General features: G+C 38.2%; 1 long non-coding RNA gene across 1 annotated transcript in view; it reads right to left on the bottom strand.

Annotated features, from left to right (window-relative positions):
- LOC109500871 overlaps positions 1–26,071 on the bottom strand; it is a 119,417-nt gene that overhangs the window by 46,154 nt on the left and 47,192 nt on the right. The window contains exon 3 of the long non-coding RNA XR_006599670.1: positions 13,675–13,749. This is a non-coding gene — a long non-coding RNA (uncharacterized LOC109500871). The remainder of the gene's footprint in view (positions 1–13,674; positions 13,750–26,071) is intronic.

The raw sequence follows: 26,071 nt of genomic DNA, 5'->3' as shown, positions 1-26,071 counted from the left end.
CAAATGACATAAGTAATTTATGGACAATAACTATTGCTTTGCCTTCAGATATTTCTTTATCTCTTTTGCATGCCTTTCCCCAGGTGCCATCTGAAAGGGGAATAGTAGGCGGCTAATGAAGGTGTACTCAGTGGTATTTTACGCAGCCTCAAGAATAAGGAATGGAGCAATTGTCTGCAATCATAACCAGATGTTGCAAAGCTCTATAAGCCTTAATGGCTGTTGTTTCAATGCAGCTTTTTAGGAGGAAAAAAAATCAATATACTAAAATAAATGATCTATGGGAAACATTTACTGGCCATTTTTCATGAGAAAATTACTATACAGAGACTTAATTGTGCTCTTTGGATATAGTTTGAAAGTTGAAAAGCTAAAGAATTGTGTTTGTATTTGCATGTTTGGCTCTTGTAAGAAGTTTTATGAATTATCATTGGGACATCTATAGAGGCTTTGCTACTTACTGACAACTATGCATGATGTTGGACTTTAAGCAACTTAAAATACATGAAAGAAAAACTGCATCTTGTTCAGCTGAAAACATGTAGTACTAAATGGAACAGATGTGGGGCCTTGCGACTTCAGTATGTCAAAATAATACTTCTTTCCTCTCTCTTAAATTGGACCTCTGGTATCTACAAGAATAGTGAGCAATCTGTGCAGGTAGCTAGCCAGATATTCTCCTCCTACTCAAACACCAGATTCATGGACAGGCCAATCTGCAAATTAACTAGGTGATGTTGGCATCTTTGCCATATTTGGACAGTGAACCTTATGGTTTCTCCCAGTGTTTCCCAAAGGATGGCGCTTAGACCACATGTATGAGTCGGTTGGGACACTTATTAAAAGTGCAGACTTCTTGGCCCCACCCTTCACACTTGAATTAGAACCTCTGTGGACATAGTCTGTACATGTGTCCATGATGTGTCCTAGGAGATCGATGAAAACTCTCTGAGTATCGATCATTCATGATGTCTCTGTCCTCTTAAACCTCCTCATTAGGACCAGAGTTAATTCTAGTCAAATGTGAAGAAATACAGAATTATATTATATGCAGAGACTTCTCTATTCTTCCCCAACTCCCCTCCCTTCCCAATTCATTTGACAGCATCTCACTCCCTTACCCTTTCCCATACAATCCATCATCTGGGGAACTTGTTCTTTCACTGCTTTCTCCTAACACCTTCCGCTTCCTGTGATCCAACTCAGAATTTGGCCATCCCATTCCTCAAACTCTACTCTTCCCTTAAAACATCTCTCCTGGATTTTATCCCCATAGCCAAATCAGCAACGAAATAAGAGCCGCGGACAAGCTATTCTGTAATTATTATGGGAGGGCTGGAGAAAATTCCCCAAATAATTCTTCATTATTGAATGACACTAAAGCATTTAACAGAACCCCCTCTGTGCAAAACACTTGGTTGACTGTCTCTTCCAAGAGAGTTAACCAAATTAGATTTTGCAGCTAATACACTCTAATACATATTTGCTAAAATAATGGTGGGAATCTCAATTCAGGTTTCAGGTAATGGTAACATGATGGTGGTGGTGGTGAGAAATCTATGAAAGAAATAGTCTCTAGTTCAGGAATAGAGAGTGGAAAAGGCTGACTAGTGGGAGGTACATGATTTCATACCAGTGAAGTCAGTACCAGTGCGCTGTACTGAATGCTCCAAAAAAGTCATTAGCCCAGAAAAACAGAGAGATATCTACTGTCTGAGTGAGGGGGTGCATGGTGTGCATATGTTAATGATACAGCAGGCCAGCATGCTTTTTAAGCATATCTTAAAGGAAATTAGGTAGGATCTGACCAGACATGGCAGGAGGAGTTCTGTATGGAGGAAACAGCATGAATAAAGACAGAAGCAGGAAAGGTCTGACCTTGGATATCTAGAGATGTAAACTGGAGATGGCAGCAGGGGATGCCGGGGAGAGAAAGTTTCCACTGGAAACACTGAGGAAGAAGAATGTGGAGGAAATTGACTACAGCTGTCCCTGAGTATGTAGGAGGGGAGGCTGACTCTGCTTTTAAGCCTGCTTGATACTAAATATATTCATAGTTTCAGTGTGAGAATAAGCCTCATCTTTCTATAAGTCTTAAAACTGTTTTCTCTGAAAGTCCTGTCCATGAAGAGTTTTGTTCTTTTATAGTCCCCATGCATTAGGGAAAACACAGCTTCTATTTTCCATCTTTTAGTTATTTGCTATAAGTACCCATGTGGTGACTGCCTTATTATTGGAATGTCCAAGTAAGATTCTCAGGAAATGCAGAAAGGGTGTTTGTAAATTGTAGCCTGTTTTTCCTTCGAAATGTGAAGCATAACACTCTTGGTGATACTAGAAACCAAAGGCCCTTAATTTGATTTCATTGCACCACAGATAAAGAACATCATGATTGTTTTGTTGTTTTAGTGAAGTAGAAAACATTGCCCACAGGCAAGAAACTATAGGAGAAAAAGGCAAGAGAAACTTTAGTTATTTTATAGAAAAAGAAAGAAAGAAGGAGCCCACATTTGGTAGGACCCTGTCCTTATCCAGGGGACATTTCGTGTTAAGTGGCAGAGGCTATTAATCCAATAACAAGGTTTATGAAGAAAGTCTACTATCTTTTGAATTTAAATAGATCTCCCTATCATTCATTTAGCACTTTATATATTTTTGAGATTTGGATTTTTAAAAATCTATCTTCAAACAAATTCTTTGTTTATATTAAACTTACTGTTTTGATCTCTAAGAAAAATTTTCATATCTATGTATCTATTTGGATTCAGTGACATCTCCTTCCAGAATTAGATTTTTTTTTTCTGAAGAGTCTGGGAAGAACTCAACCACACGTGGATATCCTGGTGAAAAGTGAAGTGAATCCACCCTACCAGTCACTTGTCTGTCCTCATTTTAATTTAAATACACCTTCTACATCCTCTGCCAGCTTGTCTCACTATTTCTCCAGGTCCATATAAAGAAACAAATTTTAACACTGCTTATAAAATTCAAAAAAAAAAAAAAGAAAGAAATTTTATTCTCAAATAGAGGAGAGATTAAGTACTAAATTGCCTATGAAATAAGAAATTAGATATTGTTTTCCTGTAACACAGGAAACTATTTTTTTTTAGAGACCCAACTCTAGTTTTATTTATTATTAATTAATTAATTTTTAAATAGAAATTATTATCAAGTTGGATAACATACAGTGTATACAGTGTGCTCTTGGTTTTGGGGGTAGATTCCCATGATACATCACTTACATACAACACCCAGTGCTCATCCCAACAAATGCCCTCCTCACTGTCCATCACCCATTTTCCCCTCTCCCCCGCCCTCCCCCCCATCAACCCTAGGTTTATTCTCTGTATTTCTAAACTATGTGTTTACAAACTGGGTCTTATAAACTTAGTGAGAACTCATAGTAGAAATGAGATAGCAAATAATCTCCATAGAATGTAAGACACTTGTAACCTGCAAGGCTTTCCAGCTGCCACAAAAGTAAATATTTTTGTAATATTTATAATTCTCATTATATTTAAAGTGAATAAAAGGAGAAGGAAACATCTAATAATTAAATAGTGATATTAATAGGTTAAGCTTCCATAATACTTCGGAATTGTCAGGTTTTTTTTATGATTTTCACCTTGTTTAATCTTCATGACACAAAATCTAGATAAGGCAGGGAAGATGGCATTATTATTATTATTATTATTATTATTATTATTATGCATGTTAAAGTTGAGCTGGCAAATGGCTAGGCTTAGTTCTAATGGCTAGTAAGTAGCAAAGCCAGAAGTTAAATCCTGGTGCACTTTTTTTTTTCATATATTTATTTGAGAGACAGAGAGAGACAGAGAGACAGAGCATGCAAGCCAGGGAGGGGCAGAGAGACAGGGAGAGAGAGAGAATCCCAAGCAGGCTCTGCACTGGCAGTGGGGGCTCATACAGACATGGGGCTCAAATCCACGAACCGTGAGATCATGACCTGAGCTGTAGTCAAGAGGCAGACACTTAACCAACTGAGCCACCCAGGTACCCCCAATCCTGGTGGACTTTGACTTCAATGGGCAGTATGTCAAAAGGGTAAACGAAGTAAAGTGTCTTTGATTTTTATCCAGAAATTTGGAATAAAGCTATCACTTTTGTAAAAAGGGACAAGCATATTTCAGCAGTGGATCTTTTTAATATATTCTTTTATGAAATACTTTACAAGATAGTAAATAGGTTTTTTTTTATAATAAAAATACAGCTTAAATAGCAAAGCAATAATGTTAGGCAATTTCTTTTCAAACTTTATCATGAAAGGCTTTGCAAATTTAGAAACTAGAAATCACGATAAAAGCTTAATGACTAAGACACTCATTTTGTTATCATATCTTTTAGAAGCAAATACTGCCATTAGTATAAAACTTCATTATAACTTTTTAAAGTTTCTAGCAATTTAAAATTCCAATCATTTGAAATATCCTAAATTTAAAAATCAGCCCAAAGCCAGCTATTCATGAAAAGCTTGAACAAAGTTTTCAATTATAAAAATTATGATATATTTTAGCACTTCTTAGTATAGGCAAAGAAAATTATCACCATAATAGATAACTTTCTTAAAGCCACTTGTATCTTGCCATTGGAGCTTTTGAGCCTTGTATTTATTTATTTATTGTTCACTTATTTTTGAGAGAGAGAGAGAGAAAGAGAACGCAAGCAGGGAAGGGGCAGAGAGAGAGACACACACACACGAATCTGAAGCAGTCTCCAGGCTCTGAGCTGTCAACACAGAGCCAGATGTGGGATTTGAACCCATGAACTGTGAGATCATGACCTGAACCAAAGTTGGAAGTCGGACACTTAATCCACTGAGCCACCCAGGAGTTCTGGAACTTTTGAGTTTTTAACCGAATGAATATAAACTATGGATTGAGAGGTGCCTGGGTGGCTCAGTCCATTAAGCATCCAACTTTGGCTCAGGTCATGATCTTGCAGTTGGTGAGTTCAAGCCCCACATTAGGCTCTCTGCTGTCAGCCCAGAGCCTACTTTAGATCCGCTGTGCCCCTCTCTCTCTGCCTCTCCCCTGCTCGTTCTCTCTTTCTCTCTCTAAGTAAATAAATGAACTTAAAAATAAAAGAAACTATGGATTGATAATATGCTAGTATTTTATTAGAACACTGGCAGAAAAAGATCAGATATGAGACTTCTTGAAGTCTATTAAAAAATGTTTCACGATTGGGTGCTTGGGTGGCTCAGTTAGTGAAGCATCAGACTTCAGCTCAGATCATAATCTCACAGCTCCTGAGTTTGAGCCTCGCATCCGGTTCTGTGGAGCCTGGAGCCTGCTTCAGATTCTGTGTCCCCCCCCCTTTCTCTCCCTCCCCAGCTTGCACTCTGTCTTTATTTCTCTCAAATATAAATAAACTTTTAAAAAATTAAAAAAAAATAAAAAACATAAAAGTTTCAAGATCAAAGACACAAAAGCACCCTGTTAATATAAGAAAGCACATTCATGTATAAAGCAAATACTATACAGCATGATTTTGGTATCAATCTCCACTTCTCTCTAAGTGTGCTTAGGAGACGTGTGTCTTCAAATCTCATCACTCAGTTCTTCTTTATTGGTTATAGTTCTGAATTTCAGGACTCCAAATTGACCTTCACTAGAATGGTCAATTGCTTGGCTGGACTTAGCATAGCAATTTCAAGGAAATTCTCAGTTTCTCATTGTATTTTCGTAAAATTCACAGTTTAAATGCATCATCTAATTCTTACTTTGCTTTTTAAATTAAACAATTCTAAGAAATATTATAACTTAAGGGATGGATGTGTAACTTAGCTCCCTCACAGTGTATTATTTGTAAAAATGTCTCCAGAGGTTCTATGCCAGGAAATATATGCAGATTGTCCTGCCTTTCAGTAAAAAGAGCCTCTGAATCCCTATCCCCCCGATGTGACCACATCCCACCCTGCAATCCAGAAACCTCTGCTAGCACAGTCAGCCTGGAGGTACGCTACTTAATTGTTTGGTCCTCACGTCATGAATGTTTTTCATGTCCATCTTGAAGAGCGCCCTCCCATCATCTCTTGATGGTAGAAAGTTAGTGTCCTTTTAAGCAAGGCATTGATTAGTCTAAAGAAGGGAAGAATGAAAATTACAGGCATTGTGGTATGATGAGGGTAAGACAGTTATGAACAAAAATAAAGAGAGTTGCCACATGTAGGTAACTACCCATTCTTTCTTTAAATTTCATCTTTAGAAAATGGGCCTGGCCTCCATATCTTGCCTTACTGGGCATATTTTCCCATAAGGCTGTGAAGAGGGGTAGGGTAGCCATTGGTTTCTTCCAAGCATTCAAGTTGTTCTTTCTAGACACAGAGCCAGATTCAACTTCTTCCCTTGTCTTGAAGTTAGGAGGGATCACATGACTTGCTTTGGTCCATATCTTCTGAGCAGAAGTATCACAAGTCACTTTCTAGCAGATACTTTAAGAGTCAGTACATCATTCACCATGACCCCTTTTCTCCATTTTTGCAGTCAGGAAGGCACAGAGATAGAGCTCCCTTAGCCTAGGATCCTGAGTGTGAATGATATAGAGCAAGACTCCCCCTCCAGATGACCCATGATAAACAAGTAGCATGAGCAACAAATATGCCTTTGTTGTTTTCAGTCAATGATATTCTAGAGTGGTCTGTCATTACAACAAAAGCTATCTTGTCTTGACTGATGTAAGAATCAAGTTGAATAAAATGTAAATTGCTTCAAAAAGTTTAAGGCCCACCTAAATAGAAGCTCTCATTTCCATGTGAGATGCTTCATATTCATAAGAAAGTCTCTAAGTTTATTGATTCATTAAAAAAATTTGAATTGTTCAGTCTTAATATTTGCACTTTCTCAATCAACAAGAGTTTTGCTAGCAAATATATTGACGAACAGAAGATTTTGGAAGCTGCATAGGTAGCTTCCTTTCAAAGTGAGACATTTATCATAGAGAAACAGAACAAGTTACTAGTGGACAATAAATACTTCTAGAATAGGAATCCTTATTTTCCATGCCAGAAATCCATCAAGATTCATTAATGGAGCAACGAATTGTGCAAAGCTTTGCTGGCCATTCCCGGAGCGGAGCCCAAGGCAATTTGGTACTCATGGGTCTTTGTGTCCCTTCTCATTGCCTTCAGGATTTTTGCTTGGTCATCCAATGTGGGTCCTGATTAGATTGCAACATGAATAGCAGGACTACAGTTCTAAGCTATATTTGAAGTCACAAGTAAAAGATTTTGGGGGCCAAGAATAGGTAAAGATTGTGTAACTAAATACAATGACTGAGAATCTAACAATTAGAAAACCCCTAAAATACATGTCAAAATGATAAGACCATCAGATGTTATTCCAATAAATACATTTTTTCCTTTATTCTCTCTTCATTATATTTCTATGTAATTGAATTCCATCTTTTTGCTCCATTAGCCTTCAAAGAAACTATTAACAGGTGCTAGGCACAGGTAATATCAAGGCCCTGCAACAACGCATTAAGTAATTTGCAAACATACAATATATGTTAACAATCTATCAATGCATTAAATGGTTTTAAAAAGGGCTGTTAGTAATCAGGGGGGCAAATGTCCAGTGTGTAAGGAAAATAGGGAAATGATGGTTGTAACTCTTAATACTACCTTGAAAATAAGCAATATATTTATTGATCTGATCTTTCAAAGTAAACTTCTCTGATCTAGTTAGAGCAACTGTTTTGACTCAGTTTATAATGTTTTTGTACCATTATTTGATACTTTAAGCTATGGGACTTCTTATATCTTAATGTTTAGTGGCAAAGAAACTGTAAGTAGACACTTCTTTCCTCTAAAACTGATCCCAAATATATAGATGTTTTAATTTCTACAGTAGCTACAATATGGGCAGAATAAGGTAGTCAAAGAAAGTCTCCAAGTTCTGGTCAGAATAGCAGTCACTATTTTTTCCTTAACCCTACTCTGCTTGATTTGGGGAAAAAAAAGGCATTTGATGTGTTCTTTTTTTTTTTTTCTCCAAGGGAGATCAGGAGAGCAAATGTGATGTAGGGTGTCCTATTTCAGGGCTTTTTAAGGACAATATTCTGATCTCTTAGGCTTAATAAGCAGATTTTTTTAAAGCTTGTGCAAGAAATAAAAGCATTCCTTCACTGGGGTGACCTGGGAGTCTGAGGAGTTCAGCTGTCTTCACCTCAGAGGCATTCTGCCCCACTTGAGGTAGAGGTAAAATGCAGGCTTGAAAAAAGAAATCTATTGAGCTGAATGAGGAGCAAACATACACATGAGATGCTCAGCTAATAAAATCAGTAGGAGTAAATCGTTATACATTTTAATATGCTTAGTGGTTTTTTTCTTTTTCTCACTGAGCCACTGTGGGTGTGGAAGGTATCTGATCAAACATAAACATCTTGAAAAATTTCTTTAAAATAAGGGTAAAAGGCACAATGAGTGTGTATACACACACACACACACGCACACGCACCCGCACATGCAGAGGAAGACTGCTTTAATTTTATTTTATCTTGTGAAGTTTAAATTGCTACAGCTTTCTGATCCAACAAGCTGATAGTTTAGGACTCCACACTTCCAGCTGACTGCCCTTCCTGAAATATCCTTTGTGCTTCTTTAATCTTTAAACAGCCCGTGTTTTGCTTAGCTAGTCATCCCAAGTTTTTCCTTTCTTCCTTTTTTTTTCTGAAAGAAAAAATTGGGATCTGGCCAAGCTCAATGATTCAGGACTCAGAGAGAAATGTTGTCCACACAAATAGTCATTCTACTTCTGAGAAATCACTGGTGGATTATTTCATTATATTTCAAGTTTCCGTTGTCTTGCTTGTCAAATTTCAAAATTGGTTTTATTTTGAGATGGAAAAGTGTCTAAGTTGAGCCCACAGAAAACTAGTTTAGTTAAGAAATGAAAGTGAAGCAGATCACAACAGCAAAAGTGTAAGAATATCATGAGAAAGGAATTATAATTATCCACTGAATAATTAAAATATCTGAGCTAAAGAGGTTGCAGGTAGTAAATCTTATAACTTAATCCCACTGGTGAGATTTTACTTGCCAATTTGCTGATTTTCCCCCCAAATGCTTTTTACCACTCCAATAGTGAGAATACTGTAAGCTTTGAACAGTAAAGTATCAACAGGAATAAGATCTGTAACAGATTCACTACACTGGAACAAAAAAGACCAAATCATTATTAAAGTCATCAAATTATAAATGCTATCACAAACATTCCTTGTATTGTAACTAATTGTAGGGCATATTGTATTTTTATTGCCTACTGACATAAATAAGTATGAAAAACACATCAGATTAAGGGCATTGTTTGACTGCAGTAATTAAGTATCTGCTGTAACCTAAGATAATATGTAAGCTATTTTATGCTCCATTATATACACACACATACAAAAAGCCTTACAGAAACAATATAGAAGTTGGATATGTTTACCATGACCTTCACAGCCAGCATTGATTCAGTAATAGTATTAACTCAAATTCTTAGTCAAAATTCACTTTTCAAATAATTCTTGAAAGGAGAACCAGAAAATAATCTTAAATGAGAGTATAAGAAACTCTGTAAAGCAAATCCATAAAACTTCATTCAATGTAATGGTTCAGAAAAGTACTTTGATCATGTTTGGACTTGACTTAATCACAATCATTGCACCAACAGTAGACCATAGAAACACCCACTGTTTACACTGATGTATAACAATTGTTACTTTGTAGATAGTAGTTGTGCATTCACTTTCTGAGTTTCATTTTCCTCATCTGTGAAGTGGGGAAAGTATTAATCACTGCTCCATAGGATGAACATGAAGACTGACTGAAATAATGCATGTCAAGCAGCAATTCAAGTGTCATGGCCATAGAAAGTTCTTTCAGAAACAGTCCAGATAATTCCTCTCCTGTGTCCTCCTAATTATGCTGAGAATAAAACCCACTGTATCATGGCCTTTCATGGCCCTGAACGTCTGGCACTTGCCTACATCTCTTTCCTTACTTTATTTTATTTATTTTTTTAAATTTTTTTTTAACGTTTATTTATTTTTGAGACAGAGACAGAGCATGAATGGGGGAGGGTCAGAGAGAGAGGGAGACACAGAATCTGAAACAGGCTCCAGGCTCTGAGCTGTCAGCACAGAGCCCGACACGGGGCTCGAACTCATGAACCGCGAGATCATGACCTGAGCCGAAGTCAGATGCTTAACCAACTGAGCCACCCAGGCGCCCCTCTTTCCTTACTTTATACCATGCTTCCCTTGCCCAACTGGTCAGGCAGGAGGAGTTAGTTCCTTTTTGCTCACAGGAGGGTCAGCCTGTTTGTTCTATTCAGGCCTTCAATTGAGTAGAAGAGGGTCACTCGCATTAATGAGGGCAATCCAGTTCACTCAGTCTACCAATTCAAGTGCTAATCTCATCCAAAAACATCCTCGCAGACACCTAGAATAATTTTTGACCAAATACCTGCACAGTTGAGTTGATATATAAAATTGACCAACACAATTTGTAAATGGCCATAAAAAGTAAAATTTAATTGCTATACAGATTTAAAAGGTTTGAAAGAAGACTTCACATCAAAAAAAAAAGGCTACAAGCTCCCTCATTTATTCTTCAATTCTTCTGTTTACTCAATGGATATTTATTGGGCATTTACATGGGAAAGATGCTATTTTAAAGGTTGGGATTATAGCACAAAGCCCAACCCCCAAGGAGAACAAATGTGTTGGCCATCTGGACATCACCTAGACCACAGATTCATGCAACATTACTCCTTGCTCTCCTGCTAAGATGATGGCCATGGTGACCCAATTCCCACACTTTCTATGGCTCCCTACCTGTCATCTCTCTTGCTTGCCAAGGCTTCAGGCAAATTAGCCACTACATTTCTCTTCTGCATTCACCCAGATCCACATTACTCATTAAGAGAGCTGCTGATTAGGGGTTCAGTCTGAGTCTGTGGTTTGATTAAGCCTTTTGATCTTCTCCTCTCCTCTCCTTTCAATTGTGTCTGCTGGGCCAGGCCCACATCTTCTGTCAACCACTGCACCTGGACTGCAAAAGACTCTCCCAGCCACTGCAGAAGCCATCACACATAAGGAATGTGTGCCTTCAGTGTCCTACTGTACCCTCCGTACTGTTCTATAGCTACATCTAGTTAGCACAGGTCCTGTGCTTCACAGCTTGGCAACCTTCAAGGATGGAAATCATCATGATCCCCATTCTGCAGATAAGAAAACAAAGGTCAAGAGATTTAAAAAAAAATCTCCAAGGTCACACATCTCATAAATGATGGACCTGGGATTTAAAGTCACACAGCCTAGTTCTGGATACCAAATTCTCCCAGCTGTGTTATTCTGTCTTCATCGTCATTATTCTCCTCCCAGGACACCTTCTATCTCCCTGTGTTTCTGCTTCCACCTTCTGTCTCCTTTTTTCTATCTGCCTTCAGTTTGCTTTCTATTAACTCTTTTCTAACTCCAAGCCTGCTCAGCTGTCTCTATCTTGAAGGGGGAAAAAGACCTCAGTTAAACAAACATACACACATCTATTTGTTCACTACACCTTACAGTAAGGCAACTAAACCCTGCCAAATATCAGCCTGCATGTCTCCCTTCATGCCAACTTGCAGAAAAGCAATTTCTACTTTAAAAAAATCATGTCTCTCTCTCTCTCTCTCAAGGCCTGTAGTCTACATTCCTCTCTCTCTGCCAGAATTATGCCTCTTCATCCCCCAACTGTCAAACAGAATGGCTTTTTCTGAGCCCTTGTTCTACATGACTCCTGTGTTCTATGTGATATTGTGGACCAACCCCTGAGTCATTTGGAATATTTCAGCATAGGTTGAATCTCTGAATAGAACGATGGTTCTCAACTGGGAAGACGTGAAGGGAGGGCAATTTTATCTCTAGGGGACATTTAGCAGTATCGGTGAACAGTTTTGATTGGCAGGACTGGGGAGTGCTACTTGCTTCAAGTGAGTAGAGGCCAGGGATGCCAGTAAACACCCTACGGTGCACACACAGTCCCCTCTACAAAGAATTGTTACCAAATGTTAACAGTGCCAAGGTTGAGAAACGTCTAGATAGAGCAAAGGGAAATGAGAATTCTTTAAATTTTCTGGAGCTTGCACTCCAAGTAGATCCACTGGTTTAAACTATCGTAATGGGATTACAGAAATGCCTGTTCCATCTCTGTTTTCCTCTTTGACATCTGGCACAGACTCCAGGGATTTGACAAAATGGAAAAGGCAGCAGAGGAGCACATCTGAGGACCAGGTCTGAGTGCGTGTCAGCATATAACACCAAGTGCTAATTCCCAGCTCCAAATTCCTAAGAGGTTTTCAGTTTGGATGCCTTTCAAAATCTACCTGTGTGCTGTGATATTCAGGTCGGCAATGGTGCTCCTATTAGCAGTGCTCAAGATCCAGTTTCATGAAACTAATGACAGGGAATTTTCCACAGCGACCCTTGCTCACCCTACTTCTCCTCATTTTGGACTTGATTTGGGAGAACAGAGCATCAGTTTCTGCTGCTCTTCACTGCTCACGTATGGGGGATTTTTAGGAGTTGGTTGCAGACTTACTAAAAACAAGATTTTAGTCACACTCAGTAAGGTATGGGACACTTAAGCTTAATTCCTCATATAAAAAATGCAAATGTCTGATACAGCTGTATATTTTCAACAAATATTTGTTGAATAAGCTACAAATCTTTCCATTTTTGTTCCAGAGACTGACATCACCAAATCCCCACCCTGAACTCCATGGTCCTCTTCAACTCTAGGACCTCTTCAGTTAGACCAATTAGACCACAGGCTGGTCCCAACTGACCTTCAAGTTTTATTTCTCACTAATTTTGTTTATGAACCCCTGTTCTATTCAAATCAGTATAATTAAGTTTCAAAAACACTAAGTCTGTTCCCATGAGTATCTCTGAAGTACAAGACTTGTACAATAGAAAAAAAGCCTCTTCTGAAAATGTAAATTCTAGCAATGAGGCCCAATAGTTTAATTATTTTTCAGGGGTAGTACTATAGTGTTAAATGTTTACTAATCCTGTTTATGGTAAGAAAAAACTCTTGGCACAAAATGGGAAAAAATGAAAACAAAACGAGCTTTATCCAAGAAAAAACCAATGTATAAAACAGGCTCCTATCCAGGGACCTAATGCTAGGACATTTGAAATTTTACTTTTCAGACAAGTAGAAGAATCTTGCCAAAATGTCAAAATATGTTAACAATCCATTTCTTTACCTACCTCACTGCCTTCCAACAAATGCTGCAGTACACAGAGCATTGAACAATCTCCATTTTTATTACACCTTCACCAACAATTCGAATCAATTCTACAAAGTTGATTTATGTGTGATCATAACTAATATTAAAGATGCTGCATCAAAACACCCTACTTCCTGGGGACATCAGTTCCTTTTTCTGCTCTGTGCTGTGGAGATTCCTTATTCTCCTGAAATCTTATTGTCTTACCTAGTTTACCATTTTTAACTCTCCATTGCTATGTGGTTTGTTTTTTTTCCTTTCATCTAAAATCCTCTCCCTCCCATGACTTTCATTTCATCCCAGCTATGGTGAGTGGCATACCACAGGGGTTGGAGCATTTTGGTTTGAGAATCAGACATTTCTGGACCTTGGTCCACATTTTCTCACTTACTAGTTGGTACTTGAAGACTCTCAGCCTCAGGCAAGATGGCTACTGCTCCTTCAAGCATTGCTTTCGTGTTCCTAGCTGAAATAAAAGGAAAGACCAAAAGTGAAAGTCCTTCCAGCAAGGCGTTACCTTAGAATGAATACTTTATGCAGGGACACTTGGGATATATCTCACTGGTTAGAACAGTGTCACATGGCCACCCTAGAAAAAGAAGGATATTAGGATTGATTTATCTTGCTCCCCCTACCTATATTAGAGGAAATTGAAGGGTTGAGGGAAAAGGGAGGTTGTAATAATGCCTGCTGAATCACCTTTCATTCTTTGCCATGGAGGTACCTCTCAGAAGGTATGGGAGTCCCACCAACACAGAAGGCTTTTATGGCACTTTTATTCATTTGTTCAATTTCAGTGTATTGCTTGCATTTAAACTTACATGTTCTTGGTCATGTAGATTTATGGGTTATATTATCTAATTATAACTTAATGAAACATCACATAAAACACAAGTGCTTTAAAAACGATTCTTATGAAATGGAAACAAACTACAAGAAACTCTTAATGACAGAAAACAAACTATGGGTTGACAGAGGGAGGTGGGTGGGTGATGAGCTTGATAGGTGATGAGTACAAAGGAGGGCATTTGTTCTGATGAGCACTCGGTGTTGTATGTACGTGATGAATCACTGAATTCCACTCTTGAAACCAGTATTGCACTGTATGTTAACTAACTAAAATTGAAATAAAAAAAGAAAATAAAATGATTCTTGCAAGGAAACCATGATATGAAAATATTAGTAATAATTAAAGAAACACAAACTACACAAATTCATTATCACACACATTCTGTGATTGAAATGATCACAATCCAAGAAGATTAAAGTTCAGACAAAACATCTTGAAATTATCTAAAAGAATCAAGGATGACCTCATCTGAAGTATATATGGGATCTTGAGATGCTAACATGAAACCATCATGGTTTGCCTGAAAACACCCAGAATTTAAAATACATAAGTGCCAAGCATCCAGAATGTGAAAACACACCTCTATAACTTTTTCTTTATTACCATTTAAGTTCATGAGATTCTCAGTCCACGACTTTAAATTTTTCAGTAAATTTGATAAATATTCAGAACTTTATTTTGAAGTTTTCTCATCCAAAGAGATCTCAAAAGGAAAATGTGTGTTTTGTTGCCATAGTAATGTTGGCTGAAATGACATGAAAGATAATACAGTGATAAACCAAAATGCATGCCTCTGTCATCAAGTACTATTGGAAGATTCATGGAGGGATACATTGCTGATATAGATTTGGAGGAGATATTATTTGAATAAATTATTCAGTGTGGGAGAATGGCTATAGCGTTGGATAAAAGTAAAAATATTTTTTTAAACATCTCTCAGCTTAAGGCATTTTTTAAAGATTCTTTTTCACTAATGACTATACAATAAATGTATGCTCATGAACTACTGACGGGAAAAAGGTACAGGAGATTATACAGTCTTGCCATAAAATGGATTATTTAATGTGCTTATGAGGAGAAGTTGTGCTATAATTTGGTAACAGATTAATTCAAAATTACAATGTCCTAATATATCAACAGTCTTGGTCACACTAGGTCTTTTATGGCTCTATTGGCCTTTTCCCCAGGGAGCTATCTCCTAAGCAATGGCCTAGAGATCCAAGGTGCTTCCATTTTTATGCCCCATCACAAGACAAGGCTGCCAGGTCACTGTTGCAGGTAAAGAATGGGCTGGATCTTCATGCATGGACTTTTTACTGCCTTGGGCAGGAAATTACTCTGGTCACTTCCATTTGCAATCCATTGGCCAGAATTAGTTGATGGCTTCACTAATTGCAAGATGGTAAGAAGTATAGTTTCCTGTGTGCCCAAGAAACAGAGAAGAAATGAATGCTGACAACCACTACTACTGTTTTCTACATCTAATAAACACATTTTTTTTGAATGGAGGAGTGTGTAAAAGTAAACATTATGGAGCACTTTCTTTGATGGAGTAAGAAAAGGATTCCAGGGCAAGCACTATGGAGATAGAACTATATGTAAAATTCATTTGTTGCATGTTTTACAAACAATGTATGTTAGCAGTGAGGTTGAGGCCAGGATGTCACAGATGAGGTTAATTTTAAAATTCAAAGATTTCTCAACTCATCAGAATCTTTAAAATATTTATATGAGTTGGAGAATAACCAGGAGAACCATTTGTATTTCACAGAAATTTTCTAGCAATCTAATGGCAATGTATGATATAGTTATGGAACTCAAAGATGAATGATGTGTTTCAAAAAGTAAAACAGTAAGGGTTCTAAATTTTTTTTATTATTTCTGTGAGGACAAATGGCTGTTAGTTTTAGGTTGCCTGACATATATTTTTGGGAAAAAAGCATTCAAAACTTCAAGATAAATCACCAATTTGATGTTTAAGCAATAAATGGAAAAATAATTACCTTTCAAAAAATCATACTATCAAGAGAGTATTTTGAAAACAAGTATATAGAATGTAGAGATACTTCACTCATTATTTTTATAAATTTTTCTTGTATTTACTTTTGGGAGAGTGCAAGCATGAGAGGGGCAGAAAGGGGGACAGAGGATCCAATGTGGGCTCTGCACTCACAGGCTGACAACAGTGAGCCCACTGTGCAGCTCGGACTCATGAGCCGTGAGATCATAACCTGAGCCGAAGAGGGACGCTCAGCTGACTAATCCACCCAGGTTCCTCGATACTTCACTCATTATTAAAAGCATCATAGGAGTTGTGTGTACATAGTCACTATTATCTATATACTAAAAACAGGATTTTGAAAGTGCTCAAGAATTAAAACAATCATTGAATAATTAATGGATAGGATTTACAATAAATAAATTATACACACATATAATTTGGTAACCACTAAAATCCAAATCTAAATAAGTTGAATCTAGAACAGCTTAATGCCTATGTAAAAAGCCTTCAGTAAAGGTGAGTGGTGAGGGTAGTGATATACAATAGAACCACCTATTTATGTGTTAGGGGCCCATCTGAGCAAGTCGGGTTGCAAGATCAGAACCAGAAGACTAGTTCCTAGAAAGATCAGTCTAGTAAACTGTAAAGTCACAATCACGACAAAAAAAAATTCATTGAAACACTCAACAAGAATTGAATACTAAACTTTATTTTAGGAATTTCTTTAGGAACTGGGAATACAAAAATAAATAGCCATAGTAACAGTAATAATACCACTAACATTCTTGAACACTTACATGGTTAGCAACTTTCATGTGTATGAACTTATTTATGACTCACAATCCAATGACTTAACATGTGACGTTTGCTACATGTTCTTGTATCAAGTTTGCAAAATAGCTTCTTCAGTTCCAACATAATTTTTCTAATTAAATGTATATAAAGGGTCAATGGCACTCCTATTATATATGAACATAACATTAGTTTTATGCAGCAGAGAAACACTGGTTCTATGCAGCTTCATGGTGGTAAGATGATTAAGTAAAATATTCCCCTCTCCCCAAGGAGAGTTATGGGGACATGATATCCAGTTAGAGCCAAAGAGATCGAAGTCAAAAATTTAGAGTTAAGCTTTTGGGAAAGCCCATTAAAGGGCATCTCTATTTGCCTGTTTTTTTAAATTAGGTTGGGTGTCTTTTTTTTTTTTGTCCTTATTCTTAAGCTTTGAGAGTGCTTCATGTATTCTAGATACAAATCCTTTGTCAAAATATGTGATTTGTAAGTATTTTCTCTCTGTGATAGCTTAATTTTTTCATTCTCTTCCAGTGTCATTCTCTCTGTGGTAGCTTTTTTTTTTCATTCTCTTCCAGTGTCCACAGAGCAACATTTTGAAATTTGATAAAGTCTAATAGATCACTGTTTCCTTTTATGGATCATACTTTTGTTGTCATGTCCAAGACCTATTTGCCTAATCCAAGGTTATAAAAGTTTTATTCTAAAGGTTTTATAGAGTTATATTTACATTTGGATCTGTGATTCATTTTAATTTTTATCAGTTGGAGGTTTGTTTGAAGTTTGTTTGGTTTTATTACTGCTGTTTATGGATGTCCAGTTATTTCAGCACCATTTGTTGAAATGATTCTCTTTTCCATTGACCTGCCTTAGCATCTTTATAGAAAATCAGTTGGCCATACTTGTGTGGGTCCATTTCTTGAATCTGTATGCTATCCCATTGGTTTGTGTGTCTATTCTTTCACCAGTATCGAATAATTTCAACAAAGGAATAAAGAAAACAAGCCATGGAAACAGGGATACACATACATACACACACATATGTGTTTATATATGTATGTATTAATATAAACATTATATAAATATATATATATATGTGTGTGTGTGTGTGTATTTTAGTAGTCCAGGCAAGAAATGGTGTCTTGAAACAGGTGGTAGCAGCAGAATTAAAAATAACTGATTAGGGGCATCTGGGTGGCTCAGTTGGTTAAGTGTCTGACTATGGCTCAGGTCACGATCTCACAGCTCATGGGTTCACGCCTCTCATTGGGCTCTGTGCTGACAGCTCAGAGGCTGGAGCTTGCTTCAGATTCTGGGTCTCTGTCTCTCTCTGCCCCTTCCTCACTCATGCTCTGTCTCTCTCTCAAAAATTAATGAACAATAAAAAAATAATAACTGATAAGATTCTGAAAATATTTAGAAAGAAGAGCACATGTGATTTGCTTAAAGGTGCAATATAGAGTGTGAATCAATGTGACAATAGTAGAGTAAAGTCAAGGATGTGGGCCTGAATGACTAGAAGAAAGTGATTTCCATTTTCTGAGACTGGAAATTCTGGGGGAGAGGCGGGCTTGAGATGAATAAAGAGTTCAGTTGAAGGCATATCAAGTTTGAGAGTCTTAATAGGAGCAGAGTGGAGTGAAGATGTCAACCAGCCAGTTTTATATATTTGAGACTAAAGTTTAGGATAGAAATTGGTGCTCAAGATACATACTCAGTATCATCAAGGTGATACTGTTAAAATCCATGGGGCTAAATGATGGGGCCCCTGGGTGGCTCAGTCAGTTGAGCATCTATATCTTGGTTTAGTCTCAGGTCATGATCTCACAGTTTGGTGAGTTTGAGCCCGATGTCTGGCTCTGCTCTGGCAGCATGGATCTGCTCTGGATCTCTCTCTCTCCCTGGATCTCTCTCTCTCTCCCTCTCTCTCTGTCTCTCATGCTGTCTCTATCTCTCTCAAAATAAATAAATACACTTAAAAATAAAATAAAATAAAATTCACAGGACTAAATGAAACAATCTAAAATACTTACACAGAAGAGATATGTGAGACCAAGACCTAAGTCACACAAATGTTTAGAAGTCTAGGAGATGGTTAGTATTAGGAAAGGTGAATAACAAAAAACAGGAAATTATATGAAAAGGTAAAGAAAATGGTATTCTGGAGGCCAAATATTGAGTCAGTCATTATATATATGAATGGTTGCTCATAGACTGAAGAAAATGAGGCATAAGAAGCCACAGTGAAATTGATATAACATCTTTTTGGTGTGCTGGTGGTGATGAAAGCCTTCTTGTGGTTGATTCAAAAAATAATGGGAGGGGAAGAAGTTGAGATAGTAACTCTAGAGTTTTGCTGTAATAGGAATCAGGGAAATGTGTAGTAGCTGGGGTAGAATGTGGGGTCAAGACAATTTTCTATTAGGATGGGACAGATAACAGAGCATTATATAACTTTGGGAATGATTCAGCAGAGAGGTAAAAATTGGTGGTGCAGGTGAAAAGTGACAACTGCAAGAGGAGATGAGGCTGAGTGCTGGAATGGAGGTGTTGACATTATGCCTTATAAAAGAAGGAAAGGCATGGTGCATGCAGGTGGGTTGGTAGGTCTGGCAGTGCAAGCATGTTCACATTCTCTTCTGGTTGCTTTCATTTTCTCAGTGAAATAACAAGGAATTTATACCAACGGAGCTTGAAATAGGGAGCAAAGGTGCTGTAAGTCAGGAAAGAGGAGAAAATATGAAACCATCTATTGGGAGTGGTGGAGTGGATTGATGGAGAAATGCAGGAAGGTTTCTGGGCTTGATAGATCATTTGGCATGGTTGTGGGATTTCTCCTGTCATATTCATCTACTAAAGTGTGGGTGTGGAGTAAGTGAAGAGTTGGATTTAACCACCTGTGACAACTTTGATGACAAGAAAGAAGTACTAATAGAAGGGGATGCCAGGAGGTGGTTAGAAAGATACATGCCATAATCAAAGAGAAAAGTGAAGACATGGGGTTCATGAATGAAAATGTAATAGGATTTGTGAAGATACAGACCATTAGTTTGCAAAATGTTTCATTACTGGATTATGAAGGCATTTGAAAAGGTTATGGTCAGCATTTTTGAGAATAAACAGAATGGATGGGATGGATTAGAATACAAAATACCAGACAGCATCACAGGTAATAAGTGTATATATGGTTTCACTAAACATTTGTTTTAGTTATGTACATGAATATGTGTGCTGGGTTGCAATATAAAATGTATTTTTTTAATGCAGGTCCTGGTCAAAACTCTGCCCTCTAACTTATTTAAAGGAGGTACATGGGAAAGGCCTGGGGCATCAAACCTCATCTATTACTACACATGCAGCTTTGCTGCTATAGTTTAGAACTCTTCTGTTTGCAAGAAAACAAAACAAAACAAAACCAAACCCCACAATTGACTTTTTCAAATCTATTACATTCCAAATTATAACACTCTCATTTAATCTAGCTTGTGGGCAGGGTCAGAAAACATCTCTCTTAGCAGTGCCATATGTCTTTCCAGCTTAACTTTCTGACTAGTGAGGTCCAGTTTGAGTTCATAGGTCTTTATCAAAGCATTCTTGCAGAAACTGACAAGAAATAATCAGCATACATCAAAAAATATAGAATTCCTGCCATGTCCCCTAACACTGCAGCCTTAATAGGAATGCGACTTGTGTTTCAAGGTACAACAGGCAAAAAATTGGCCAAATGTTTTACCACCACATAGCAAAGGTCATCAGTTTTTTAGTCTACAATAGTTATGTCCTCCATCACAAGGTCCTGCTAAGTTAATTCCATGTGATGGCATCCTACTTCCTCCTACCAAATTCTGTGTTAGGGAGGGTTGGTAATCAGCTGAATGCAGCAGAGAATACAAATAGTTGTTTAAACAAATCGGAATTTTATTTCATTTTTCAAGAAACAGAATAGCTAAGAGTTGTTAAAGCAACTCCTCAATGCCACCAACATCCCAGGATCTATCTTTCCACCTAGTTATCTTTGGTTATTTATCTATTATCTACCAGTTTTATGCCTGTTTTTCTCTCCTCTGCTTCAAACTCCTGGCCCTGGGTCTCTGCAACCTATGTTTTCTGACTCTTTGGCAGCTGGATTCTTATTAAATTCTGCCAAAAAGGAGTCACTGATAGAAGATTTTAAAGTGTGAGAAAGAAAGAATAATTCTGACTCTGCCTCTGAAAGCATTGGCAGTTGCCCTAGTAGCTGTTGACTTTAAGAATAGTGTAGACCAGAAGGCTGTGCACTTACTCCAGCAGGCCAGTTCTCCCTGGATTCTAGCTCTGGCAGGAATAGCACTCTTTAGAAATGCTAGGAAGCACATGAAAATGGGTTCCATTACAGAAGTGGCAGCAGTTTACTGATTTCAGGGTGATATCTTTTCTTCCTTCTGCTCCTCCAGTCCTTTTCACACATTTTAATAGTTTCCCTCTATTCAATTCTCTCTGCTTTAAATACCTAATATAGGGGCGCCTGGGTGGCGCAGTCGGTTAAGCGTCCGACTTCAGCCAGGTCACGATCTCGCGGTCCGTGAGTTCGAGCCCCGCGTCGGGCTCTGGGCTGATGGCTCGGAGCCTGGAGCCTGTTTCCGATTCTGTGTCTCCCTCTCTCTCTGCCCCTCCCCCGTTCATGCTCTGTCTCTCTCTGTCCCAAAAATAAATAAACGTTGAAAAAAAAAAACCTAATACAAATATTTTTGCTACCTGAGTAGATACTGTTATTTTGCTCTTGGGGAAAAATTTTTTTTTAATTAAAAAAAATTTTTTTTAATGTTTATTTACTCTCGAAGGAGAGAGATAGAATGTGAGTGGGGGAGGGGCAGAGAGAGAGAGGGAGACACAGAATCTGAGGCAGGCTCCAGGCTCTGAGCTATCAGCACAGAGCCCGATGCGGGGCTTGAACTCATGATCTGTGAGATCAGGACCTGAGTGAAGTTGGTTGCCCAACCGACTGAGCCACCCAGGCACCCCTCCTGGGGAAAAAATATCAAAAATAAGAATTTGAATGAACTTGAACAAAATCACCACTCATTACCAGTGGAAAATAAAATACTGATAGCCCATGACATGGTTAATTTTCACAATATTTTATTTTATTTATTATTTTAATTTATTTTAATTTAATTTTTTAAATGTTTATTTATTCAGGAGCACCTGGGTGGCTCAGTCTGTTAAGTATCCAACTGTTGATCTCGGCTCTGGTCATGATGATGATTTGGTTAGTTTTGATTGTATCAGAGAGCTTAAATAATAAGGCTTAAAATTAAAACTCAAGCTCAAGGCTTAAAACTTTCACCATCGGCAGGACTGAGAGCTGAAATTCTGAAAAACTTAGAATTTGCTTCTAGTTTGCAAATTACAATATAAGTAGCATTCATACACTTTCTAAGTCTCTTATGTGAAAGTTAGGGCCTTAACTGGAATGAAGGGAGATCCTTTGAATTGGAATGGTGCACTTGGGTACAATCAGAGAACCGCACCCCCCTCCCCCCAATTTCCTGAGCATCCTGTGCCAGTAGAAGAAACTCTCCTGTCCCTATTAAGGATATTAAGTTGCTCGAAGCAGGTGCCTTATAAGAAGATTCTCATTCTCCCCTAGACTCACTTCATTACCCCTAATCATCCATAACTAGACAAATAACTAGAGACATAGTACAGAAAGCTCTAGAAGGAAAATTAAAAACTCTAACTGGGATAGAGCTGAGTTTGAACTAAATAGTAGAAAAATGTTAATTTATAATAGTAGAGATTTGGAAAATATGTGTCGAGATGAATTCAATGGGTCTTAGAGTTTATGGAGATCAGCTGTTAAATGGGGTTGGAGTCTTTCTCACAGTGGGCCCAATGGATTTAACCATCCTGTGGTTACTTCTTCAGTTCCTAAATACAGAATTGGGACACACTCAACAATGCAAAACCATCACATTGTTTCTGGAACTTCCTCTTACTATAAGCATGTAAACAGAGCCAACACTTTCTGTATGGAAATACTACAGAAATTAGTACCCTCATCAAAAAACTTCAGAGTGGCAGGGATGATGCTTCCTATCACAACGTCATTTAACTGCCCTGTTTGGCAAGTGGATTATAGAGAATGACTATGTTGGATCACAAATCCAATTAGGTGATTGCCTTTTACAGCTGCTGCTCCAGATGTGTATATTTATTGAAGCAGATTAACACAGTCCTTGACAGCTGATATGCATATTGATCAATTAAGTGCTTTTTTTCTCCATGTTAACATCAAGGACCACCAGAAACAGTTTGTTTCACCTGGCAGGGAGAGGGCCATGGTAACCCTTCTCCCCTTAATCATAATAGAGTGTGGAGAATCTTAATGCGCCTGACACTCCCCAAATCATTCATTATATTAACTAAATCTGAGGATCAGTTCATGACAAGTATCATAAAAGCCTAAATAAGACAAATTTGTGCTAGAATGAAGGACATAAACACCATGAAAATTCAAGAGTCTCTTTAGAAAAGTTTCTAAGGATTCAGGTGTCTGGGGCTTGGTGGGATATCCCTTCCAAAGTGAAGGGGATGTTTCATACCATTAAGAAAGAGGCAGAATCATCTCTTTGAATTTTGAAAACAGTATATACCAATGTGAGTATGTTGCCTTCTCTCATTTGCTGAGTAACTGACAGCTGGGTAAGGCCTGGAGCAAAACAAAGTTTGCCAACAGGACCAGGACGCAGTGCAAGCTACTGTATCACCAAGGCCTTTTGACCCAGCTGATGCAATGGTACTGAAGTCTGTGGCAAACAAGGACACTGTATAGACCTCTGGCTCCTGCTTGCTTCTGGGTCTCAATAAAGACTTAACTTCTGACCATGGAATACCAGGCCATCGGACAACCTGAACTACATATAATGAACTTAATGATATCTAATTAAAAATGGTATTTAAAAAATATTTATTTGGAGAGAGAGAAAGGGAGAGGGAGAGGGGGGGAGAGGGGGAGAGAGAGAGAGAGAGAGAGAAAATGAGAATGGCAAGCAGGCTCTGCACTGTCAACACGGAGCCTGATACGGGGCTTGAATTCATGAACCGTGTGATCATGACCTGAGCCGAAACCAAGAGTTGGATGCTCAACCAACTGAGCCACCCAGGTACCCTTAAAAAAATGTTACTTTTTAAATCCTATAGCCAAAATACTACAAGTGCAGGAATAAAAGGGTAGAAGTGGAAGGGGGTTCCCCCAATATTACTTTCAATAACTCACTCCCCAATGTGTTGCTCCCTGTCTCTGAAAATTTGAACTCTATTGATTCAGAGATCTTAGTTCCTAAGAGTGTATGCCAGCTTATATTCAGCACTTCAACAGCTATCAGTCCCCACAACAGCTTAGTGAGGTAGATAAAATTATCCCCTTCTAATAATGAAGTTCAATAATTAGCCAGAGGTCAACCTGCTAGTAGTACAAGGCAGTGCTGGGAACTGAACCCTGGTTTTTCTGCTTCCAAAGCCTGTGTTCTTTCCCATTATGTAGTTTTAGCTTCAGGGGTTAACTGAAAAAATGCTGCAATTCAATACTGTCAATACAAAAGCGCTAAGTACTCATCCCTAGCACAATGGAAACCAGGTCTTGTTGGCAACAAGCCCATTCATTCTAATTGACATTGCTATCTAACAGTCACTCTAAAACAATCACAGCTTTTAGTTTGCTCCTGAATCTGCAATTTGGGCAAGACACAGTGGAAATAGCTCTGTTCCACTAATGTCAGCCTGAAGGTTGAGAACTAGAATCATCTGAAGGTTTGTTCATTCACATCTTCCAGTTGACTATTACTGCTATCACCTGGAAACTTAGCTGGACCACAGGGTGGAACATCTAGGCATGGCCTCTCCTGGAGCCTGAGCTACCTGACAACATGACGAATTGTTCTCAAAGGTGAACATAATAAAGCAGAGAGAGCCTGGTGGAAGTCGTGTGACCTTTTCTGACCCAGCTTCAGAAGTCACATAGAGTTACTTCTGCTGCCTTCTATTTATCCCACAAGGGCTGGCTCAGTTTCAAGACGTAGGAAAAGGCTAGCTCAGTTTCAAGACGTCTCTTGGTGGGAGAGTAGCATGTGAGGTCAGAAATATTGCCATGGCCATTTTTGGACAGTGCAATCTGCCACACCATTACTAAGGCTATTGAACAGTAGAACCAAAACTTATTGGTATACATTCAGACTTAGCCATGGTGAAATCAGGAACAGTGGTGGTCTTAAGTCTATGGATGGGATCCACAGTATATTTAGCTATAGAAAGTTGAGAACATGAGTCAATTGCTTAAACTTGGAGAGGAGGTTAGGCCTTTATTTATTTATTTTTAGTGGTAAGAAATTCCTTCTTGCCTCACTGTCCACCCACATAAAAAAGAGCCCACTCCACTCAATTTATCATGTCTGTTGAGTATTCTGCACAAGCGTCTTTGAGTGCAGCAATGAATTTTTACTGCCGTCTTTGAGAGGGATAATACCAAATGTCATGAGAATGATTTTTATGAGGAAATAGCAGCACCTTGTTCCTACTCTGTCATAATTTAAAAAATAAAGCCATTATTAATTACCAAACCATTTTATAACAAAAGTTAAGAAGAAAATATATGAGGAAGTCATGTTATGTACAGAGGGTAAAAGCCAGTGTTATCATCTATCTTTATTTCCTCACAGAAGATGAAGGAGAAATGTAATAGTTTGATATATGGCATGCCACATGAGCACTGACACACTAAACAAGGAATAGGGATAGAATAGCAGTAAAAATTGGAGAATGACACTCAAAGACTACCTGAGTAATTCCTTATCTGGTAAAGCCAGGTTTCTCTGGGTGATCTGCCAGTGCGAAGACTTAACCCCTGTGCCATCACTATGCTAAGTGTCATGGGTGGTCCCCAGGAGTGAGGGTGGCAGGTAGAATGTTCCATGGGTATGCAGACAGTTCTCTCAGGGTCTACCTGCTTCCTGTGAGCACTCTCATTTCCATACCAATATTGTTAACTACCAATGCTCCCCAAAGAACAAGACCCCTACAGGGCCTGTGCCACGTGATATGTGAAGAACAGGGGGAGGATTTCTCTGCTAACCACCCTGTCACATGTAACCAACCACTCTGTACCTC

Source organism: Felis catus, chromosome B3, assembly GCF_018350175.1.
Source record: "Felis catus isolate Fca126 chromosome B3, F.catus_Fca126_mat1.0, whole genome shotgun sequence".
In the NCBI taxonomy this organism is placed as follows: domain Eukaryota; kingdom Metazoa; phylum Chordata; class Mammalia; order Carnivora; family Felidae; genus Felis; species Felis catus.
The sequence above is the reverse complement of the archived record's forward strand: the minus strand, read 5'-3'. Positions and strand labels throughout refer to the sequence as shown.